Genomic DNA, 9,326 nt, shown 5'->3' with positions numbered 1-9,326 from the left:
ATAAATAAAAAATAAATTTTATCTTCACATTTACATTTTATTTAATCTGAGAATTCTAATACTATTTTTCTTTCGCTATAACTCGTGAATTTTACTTTAAAAAAAGCGTGTATCTCTACGGATATTTAATTAATCACATTTTTAATTTTATTTTAATTTTGATTGTTACTTGTTTCTTGTTCAAATTCTTTTATATTTCATTTTCTTATCATCACACTTATCAGCTATAATTTTTTTTCTTTGATTATATTTCTATAATACATATTATATTAATTTGATAAGATTTTGATTGGCAGTTAAAAAATAATATGTAGCATAACTAATAAAATCATTGACATAAATTAGGAACAATTCAAGGTAAGCTTTTTCAATGCCCCCTTTACTCAGACAAACGAAACTGTCTGTGGTGGTCGGTAAGGCTTTGTGAGAATTTCAGCTAAGTATTAGTTCGTAGGATGAGAACGTTAATTCTTGTATTCTGTTGTGTTGCAAGGGCTGTTAGGATTAGACAGGATTGTGTATATAATTCTGTATAAGTTAGATACTGCGATGCTGAAGCTCAATTCCTGTTGAAGGAAAAAAATATGAATGCCCATTAGACCTCGTCTTTAGCTTGCAACACATACCATTGCTGGTGTGAATTGTTGTTGCTCCTGTCAGTGGCTCCACAGATTCCAACGATCATTGCAACTCCACATCAAACTTTTGCAACTGCATGGCCAATGCAACAGTTGATTCCATGAGTGCAAATTGATCTCCAACACACTTTCTCGGTCCGTCGCCCAAGGGTGAGAAAGCAAAATCTGATATACTCTGGTAATTCAAATGACAAACTTGATTTAAGAAGCCTAAATTAGAGCATGGTGTTCTGATTGAAACATAAAGACTATGATAACAAACCTCGATAGGGTATAATGCTCCAGGGCTCCGAGATGGATCAAAACCCGACCATCCTTTGATGCCTTCACTCTTCTTTTGTACAAGAAACCTCTCCGGAACAAAATCATGGGGCCAGTCCCAAAATTATGGAGATCTATGAAGATTATATACCTGAAAGAATTAAATTTTGTGAAAATGATGACAATGAAAACATGATAGCACTCAAAACAAACAAAGAAACTTGCTAAGGGTTTATGAAGAAGCAAATAGTAGTTTAACTCACAGAAAGGAAGATATCAGTCCCAGCAGGAATGGTATAACCATCTTTGTCACCTTTCTAACCTCCTGTCAATAAAAAAAAAACTTGGCCTTTAAACCCAAAATTATAGTAATTTCTTATGTGTGCATATTGTAAAAGATCCAGTTACACCTATTTGAAACCACAGAATGTGAATGTGCTATAGTTCACATGAACATAAATTTCCTACGCTTTATCTTACCTCCCCTAAAACACCATATACTCTTCCTCGTATGATCACACGACCATTAACTGTCATTTATTTCCAGCTCTCTTATGGCCCTTCCATTATTTATTTTAAGCTATTTAATCCTGAAGTGTTAACACTTAGAATCGCATTCTCCTATATAAATGACCTATATGCTGACAATTTATATTACCCTAGATGTGATATTATATGGCATTAAATGCACATGCTAAACAAATCAGCTCCAAAGAATAACACCAATCTTCAACATACCGTTGCTTGTTCAAACCAGTGTTGTCCGATTCATAAAATTTATAAAACATGATGCATATCAATTTAACTGGACCGGTTTAACTGGATTTGACCAGTTTTTATCAATTTTTATTATTTAAAGTATTAATTATTCTTTAAAAATACTTTGTAAGAGGTAGGATTTGAATCTTACCACTTTAGAGTTTCATTAATGTACTAACCATCAAGTCAAATGCCTTATGCAACGATTATAAAAAGTCACTGTAAATATACCAATATTTCGCAACAATATTTTCAGTCGTTGCAAAATAGGGTTGCTAACTCTCCATTTTCTTGTAGTGAACCTCTGTCCTACTATTAAAACAGTGGTTAAAACCAAATCCAAGAGTTTGCAACCCACCGGGGGCCGGGGGGGGGGGGGGGGGGGGGGGGGAGTGAGAGGGAGAGAGAGGCGCAGATAAAGAAGATAGTCTAAATGAGATGTACCTGGTAAAACATTTGCCTTAAGAGCACATCTGATAAGCAGCGGAGGCTAAGGATATAAATGAAGAGCCTCTACAACAATAAGTCTTATGCACCTAAAGGGTAGAGCAGAAGCTAAAATATCATTATACTTTCAAACGGTCCATTGTATTAGTAACCAGAAATACATGATGCATCCTCTTGTTCAAATGGAAAATTAATGGCTGTGTGTTAAGCAGCATAAAATCAATTTCTCATGTAATAAGTCTACATGTTCCATTACTATAATAACCATATGATAATAGGACATTTATTTGTGAAACATGAATATGAACTTAAGACTCGATGGTATATATTAACATCTATTGAAGCTCTACTCAACTTTGGACGTCAAATGTGGTCAAGAAAATCTTTGGACATCAAAGAAAGAAACAAAGAAGATAGAAAAGAGTAAGTTTGAACACGAAAACTGTGCATAATAATAATGCTCCATTCTAATTAGCATGTTTTAGCCTATTTTCAGCATGCTATTTATCATGTCACAGACTGCACTAGTAAACTTTTAGAAGCTAATTATGACAAAGTGAACAAGGAGCAGAAAATTTTCATCAGAGTAATGACTTGGAGACTTACTCCAAACTTTTTAAATTAATCAAAAGTTGGTCTCCCTGGCCCAGAACTGAATCAATCTCTGCTTGAGCTTTTCTAATTTTAGATGGGTTCTGCATTTTATCCAAAATAATATACATCAGTATGGCTCAAACGCAAGATGAGGAATGAGCTTGTTGAATGCTGTGTCCAAAAGTTGGTAGAAAGAATCATACTTGCGCAAGAAGGAAAACAGCCCAAGTAAGAACAGTTGCTTTTGTTTCATGGCCGGCAATAAGCATCATCATTCGATCATCTCTCTGCTGTTAAACAAACCACAGGGTTGAATAACGCCCAATGTTAAATACCAGTTTTGCTCATAATTGAAAAATGTCAAAAGAGATTCTTGGCCGTGGGCCTGTTCAACCTGTCCAATGGTGTGTTTCTATACCTGCATGGAATAAGAAAAGGCATTTATGCTGCCTAAAATAGCAGGAACCGCTAGGAGATGGCTGCATTAACCCATGAAGGTAGACATGAGAACAGACCAAGAGAGAAAGGAGGAAGAAAGACCTATTTTCTAATAAACTACAGTATCAACAATAATAAGAGACGCCCTATGATACTAAGTTAATCCTATTCTTTGAAGCACAAATCAGCAGAAGATAATTTACCTGACCATCATCAACATCTGCTCCCCCCATATCCACCAAAAAACACAAAAGACTTGCATCCTGCAACCATTATAGTTATGATGTCTAAATTTCAAAAGGCTTTCCAAAACATTATGACCGCCCTTCTACAGAACGAACAAAAAATTTAGTGGAAAGACACTTCAATGAGGATGTAACTGCACCTTAATATTCAGGTAGTCCCTTTGCTGCAGTTTTTCAGAATCGGCTTCCTGCCATCAAATATGAGCAATATTCCTTATTTAGTTTGTACGGGGCATGCTACAAGAAATCTCATACATTTATACCAATCTAATTAGCAAAGCAAAACGCTGCATGATACCATTCAAGATATTGTAGAAATGTACCCATATGTTGCAGTATCGGGCTTCAATTTTGATAAGATGACAACTTATCAAAATAATATATAATGTACTCCACTTCTCCAAAGCCATTAATTGTTTTATTTCTTTAAGTCAGGTTAACAAGGATTATTCCTGAGACCCAAAATTGCCTTAGGTTTTGAGTGGAATTAAAGCTTTCTCAGTTTTTGGTGTCACATTGATCTGTAAGAAGCCGAAATAATGGCAAGAACCTTAAAGCATAGTATCTTTCACTCCCACCACCCAAGCTGAGGATGACCAATGGGTTCACCCACCAAACTTAAATTACATGAAACAAAGTTGCCTACAGTTAATTTTCAAATTTCTTCACTGTAGACATAACAGATATGATTTTTGCCTAGTATGATGAATATTCCGAGTTTCCAATCCCAACCAGCTTAACTATAAAATTTGAGTCCTTACAAGTTCTAAAAGACCCATTGCATTAGATCCATGTAAGAATGTTGTTTTATGAGTGTTACTTTTCAATACTTGAGCCATCAAGAAAATTAATCAACTATTGATATTTGAACTTGTAAAGGAAAACTGTTTTCCTGAAAACTCCTGCCATAATTTTGTGATCAATCCCACCTTTCTCATACTCATGGCGCTAGAGAGATTAATCAACACTCATTATATGCTCCACATAATAGTTCTTTGATAACAAACAAAGAAGTCAAACTTATAGAGACAAAAACATGGTTTTCGTTCACTAAAATCAATAAAGAATAAGAAACTGAATGAAAATGAAGTCAGGGGAAAAGATTATAAAAGAAAAAAATAAAAAGAATTAGTATGTGTTATGCTTATTTATGGATAAGATTCGAACCTCTCTGCTCTCTTTTGCATTTCTAATAAGTCCATCAAGACAGTCATCGATGATCTTCAGGTCGTAGTGGAACTTCCATTGCCTAGGGACCACCCACCTTGCCAGAGGAATTTTCCAGTATGGGATGTAGAAAGTGGATCTATGCTCAGCATCAAAAAGAGTACCATACGCTGCCTGCAACATATGTTTAAAAGGGTGATTATGAAATTAGAGCATAAAAGTGGCTTAAAATGAAATGCTTTCATAATGTAACCTGGATATAGGAGGCTATAGTAACAGTTTAAGCTAAATACCCAAGATAAAGAATTATTCAAACGAAAAACTTGGAAGATCATTTTGCTGCAAACTTCAGTTTACTAAAGCATTAAACAATTGGACATTAAAATGGAGAAAAACTCTGTTTGATCCAGCCAAAGGGCAAGTGGCAAGAGGGAAACAGGTTACTTTCTATCTCCTAGGGCAACATAAACAAAAATTTTTGGAATTCTTAGCAATTGTTGGTCTATGCACAAGACTGAAACCTTTCCAGAGTACCTATGGCAGAAAAAGAAAGTATACAGACACATTGGAAACTTATACCTTCATGTCTCAGAAACACAATCATGCCCACACTTATGAAAAGGCCATCGTAAATCCCTCTATATCCTTGCAAGGTTCAGTATAAACCTTTACATTACAAGAGTGATGAACAGACTGAACCACTTAACAATTTGGCCAGTTTTTACCGAGAAGCCTGTGATTGTTGATCTTTTCTTCTTTCACTCAACTAAATTATAGCTTTATTCATTATCTGTACCAAAAAATAAAGCAAGGTAAGAGAACAGATTACTAGACCGAATCACAGAAGAGCAGGACTTTACTCAACAAAGCCTCACTTCAGAGTCAACCAACATCAAGTGATATTTCCCTTCTTCTAAAAAGCCACTTTTTTTATAAAGTCATAATTTAGCCACTGTTGCCTCAAAACTTCAGTCCAAACTCTTTTGTAGTTTTTGCTAGTCGTAATTAGCACCTATGCCACAATGCCACCAACATCTAGAAACCGTATGCCTAGCTATGCCACCTGCATCCTGCATCCTTTCTCAGGCCTGGAATGGATAGGTTAAATGCGAACTATTAAGGAGGAAAGAATGCATGCAATATAGGTAGCACATGGGACAGGATAATAACAAGAAAATCTCAAATTTGCTTATCAGATAATGATATGAAAAGTTGAAGACGGCATAAAAAAATTGTCATCTATGGAAAGGGTTGAGCAAGCAACTAAATTTGAGCAACTTGTGATGGTAAGAATGATCGTATAGTTCTTCACATGACTATTTGAATTGAGTAGCAGGCACAGGTATGACACAGGCATAGCAAGTAATAGCTAAGAAGATATGCCAACTACATGAACACGAAATAAAACTGAGAAGCAGGATAGCACACATTTTAATTTCATACACGTTAGTGTTTATTATTTTACTCAGCTACAAGTGATCCATTAGTTAAAAGAAAAAGAGTACCATGCCGAGGTGCTCTGCAAGGGAAAAATACATTAGAATTGCAGATTTACAGAAAGTATCATCGCACCTTAATCAGAGGAGAATCTTTTGTAATAGAACCAAAGTTATAGTTGAAAACACCAAGTCCAATAATATCCAGAGCTCAGCTTGAAAACTCTGCTTCAAGGTCCAACTTGATTGCATCTCCTCCACATGAATGCTCTCCATCTAGAAGCTTTTCAAATTTTTGTGTTGTTCTTTCTGAACAATCAGTGAATAATTTGACCATAGCTTTCAAGTATAACGCAAGGAACCCAGGGGCAATAACTGCGTGTTTTTTAAACATATTAAACCTTACCAAAAATATTATCTGCAAGAATTTTTTTTTCACCTCAATATAAATGATAATGATAAATTTAAAAACCCAAGAATATGTGCAGAAACAACAATAGTTAAGAGTAAATATAAATTTTATATTTAGCACAAGTCCACTAGGTTAGAACATAGGTGTTGACAATACAAATCATGCTCTCAGACTAGTCTACTCAAATGTGTATTTAAGGAACTTACTCCTTTCTTTTTCTCTTTATAATGATGTATAAGCCAGATGAGACTCTAAGACCATTCTACTTAACTTCTCGGTCTTGGTATCCTTCAGAAAATGGGTGATGGAAGTTGGATCAATAATCAAACTAGCAATTCAAAAACGTAAAGTTTATTCGTAATCATCCAAAAGAAAGGATTTAGAGAAGATATGCATGTTGACCGAATATGATGGGACAAAACATGTGATGCATTAAAACAGAATTCTACAGATATCCACAAAAATACCTCTAGTTGAGAATAAGCTTCAAAAGAATAGCAAATCTTACATATTTATATATTGTATTGCAAGATAAATTCTGAACCAATCAAATTTATAAACCTCAGTCTGTATGAAATGAGCAGGCGTTCAAGATCACAAGTGAGTGCCCAAAATAAAAATCATAATGCCACAGATAGCTATCATCAGAGAACAAAATACGTGCCTTCTGTCCTCATGAAATGCATATAAAAATTCAACGTCAAAAAACATAAATTTCATACCTCTTCTCCTTTGTTTCCATGCGTCAAGATCAGCAGGTACAAGTCCTTTGCCCATTATTGGTGCTAGCATATCTGCAAGAACTCCTTTGTTAAAAAATGAAAATTTAGGTAACTGAATTCAAAATTTTAATCAAGAAATAAGACATGATTAAAATGAAGGATGCTAAATTCTAGAGTGGATGACAGTGCAGCCAAACTAAACATATTCTAGCTACGTGATTGCTTGGCTGATTCTTTTCGAATGATATTTATTTAGAAAGTATTTATTTGTCTTTCAATGTCAAAGAGTTTGGAACACTATTCAATAGGAAAATGTGGCAGAAAACAAATCTTAAAAAGGCCTCATTTCCTTTCATTAGTCCACATCTAAAATCACAGTTGATAATCAATTACAGAATGAGAAAATGAAAATGAAGTCATTCAATGCATACACCTTAACATGAAAATTTAAAGTGTTTTTTTTTTTTTTTTTTGGCCAAGGAAATAAGAACTTTTACACATCAAGTTAGCATGTAAAAAAGTAATGGATAACAAATTAACATTACACAGACAATGTACTAACATAATACACTTGTCGAAGGAAAATGCATTTTCTCAAAGAATATGCCTTGCAGTAATAGGATCTGATGCAACAACAAAAGCTTTTGGCCCAAAAGCAAGTTTATACATGGAGCCATGCTGCTACATAAATTAAGATATCAAACAAAAGGAAAAAAAAAACAGTAAGAATCGGGATCTGCAGTTCATCAACAATGATAAGCAACAAAGGCCTATACCACATGATAAAGGGAAAACAAAAATGAACCGCAAGGTTTAATAGCATAATCACTTTTATGATTCAAATATGTGTTACCAACTCAAATTTCTGGAACAGGACAACTAAACATTTAAGACTTGGAACTTTCAATCACAGTCTCAAGTCCAAATCTTGGAAAAGGGTTTTAAGTGATGGTAGAAGTCACCTTTGTAGTCCAAGTCCAATACACTTTCACGTGTACCAAAAAAAAAAAAAGGGGTATTGGTAACTCAAAAGTTCAATTGAGCGTCTACCCACTATCTATCACCTAAAATAGTAGAAGTTGCATGGGGCAGATGTGGTCAAAGTATCATAAACTCAAGACCGATCAGTAGCATCCACATTAAAAGTTTGCAACAAAAGAGAAAGATAGTAGTTAAGTGCCTCTAAAAACCAATTATACAAAGAGAAGAAGGGAGGTCGACCAAACAAATAAGAAACAGCACCTTCAGCTACACGCATAGAACTAAGACTTTCCCCACTTAGGAAATTGGCAAGAAGGTTGCTTGCATTACCCAAAAGATTCCTTTTAGCTTTTGGTTCGTTGGTACCTGAGGATTGACATCTGCGAAAGGTCACCATAAATACAATCAATAAAACAAATCCTAAACCAACCCATTTTTACTCCAAACTTCACTTACATGAAAATGTTAAAAAAAAAGAGTTCCCACTTCCCACTTTCCAGTTACCTGATGGCAGCAGAGGTTTTTAGTTTTGGGTTGGGAAATGAAGGAGGTTTTGAGACACCCATAAACGTGAAATCACTGGTTTGGAAACTGCCATAAACTGCAGTTGAGGAGAGCTGAAGGGATGAAGCGTTTGCAGTTACAGCTACTACTGCTGCTTCCATTGCAAATAGGCAACTTTTGTTGGGTTTTGGTTCGTGTCAGTGGAGAAGTTGAGATTGGTGGGATGTGCCTAACATCTTCCACCATCACTACTCACTGGTACTAAAAAATTGTGAGAAAGTACTAAAAGATAACGCACACCGTCCCACTCTGCGTGCTATCAGCTATCTGACTGATGACATCGGTGACCCACCCAGGCACCATCCGTGGAATGTCAACCCGTATTATACCACTTGGACACTAGGCTTAGAAGTGATTATACGTAAAATTGACTTTTAACTTTAATTTAATTGATATTTTTAAAATAATTTAATTTGATTTAATTAATTCATATAATCATTTTTTAAATATATTATTTAATAAATTTAATTCAAAATTTAATCTATACAACTTAGTTTTTCAATCATCAAACTATGATCTCTTTTAATAAATCGAAAATTTATAAGAAAAATAAGAGAATAATGCTAGGTGTGGTAGCAAGAAAAAAAAATAAAAGATGAAAAAGAAGAAAAATATTAAAATTAAGGGAGATAGAAAAAGAAAAAGAAATTAGGGAAGAGGTG

General features: G+C 34.7%; 1 pseudogene across 1 annotated transcript; it reads right to left on the bottom strand.

The window, feature by feature from the left end:
• Nucleotides 1–264: 264 nt before the first annotated feature.
• LOC111314576 (cytochrome P450 97B2, chloroplastic-like) lies at nucleotides 265–9,003 on the bottom strand (annotated as a pseudogene). The gene is made up of 14 exons (XR_016332287.1): nucleotides 8,605–9,003; nucleotides 8,300–8,480; nucleotides 7,689–7,797; nucleotides 7,120–7,203; nucleotides 6,122–6,360; nucleotides 4,550–4,723; nucleotides 3,523–3,570; nucleotides 3,341–3,400; nucleotides 2,903–2,989; nucleotides 2,712–2,800; nucleotides 2,103–2,194; nucleotides 1,163–1,224; nucleotides 901–1,050; nucleotides 265–813 (listed from the first exon to the last, which is right to left on the bottom strand). The product of XR_016332287.1 is annotated as a cytochrome P450 97B2, chloroplastic-like (transcript).
• Between the last annotated feature and the right edge of the window lie 323 nt (nucleotides 9,004–9,326).

The sequence above is a fragment of the Durio zibethinus genome, chromosome 23 (genome assembly GCF_047325235.1).
Source record: "Durio zibethinus cultivar Kanyao isolate XHJ-2024 chromosome 23, ASM4732523v1, whole genome shotgun sequence".
Classification (NCBI taxonomy): Eukaryota; Viridiplantae; Streptophyta; class Magnoliopsida; order Malvales; family Malvaceae; genus Durio; species Durio zibethinus.
The sequence above is the reverse complement of the archived record's forward strand: the minus strand, read 5'-3'. Positions and strand labels throughout refer to the sequence as shown.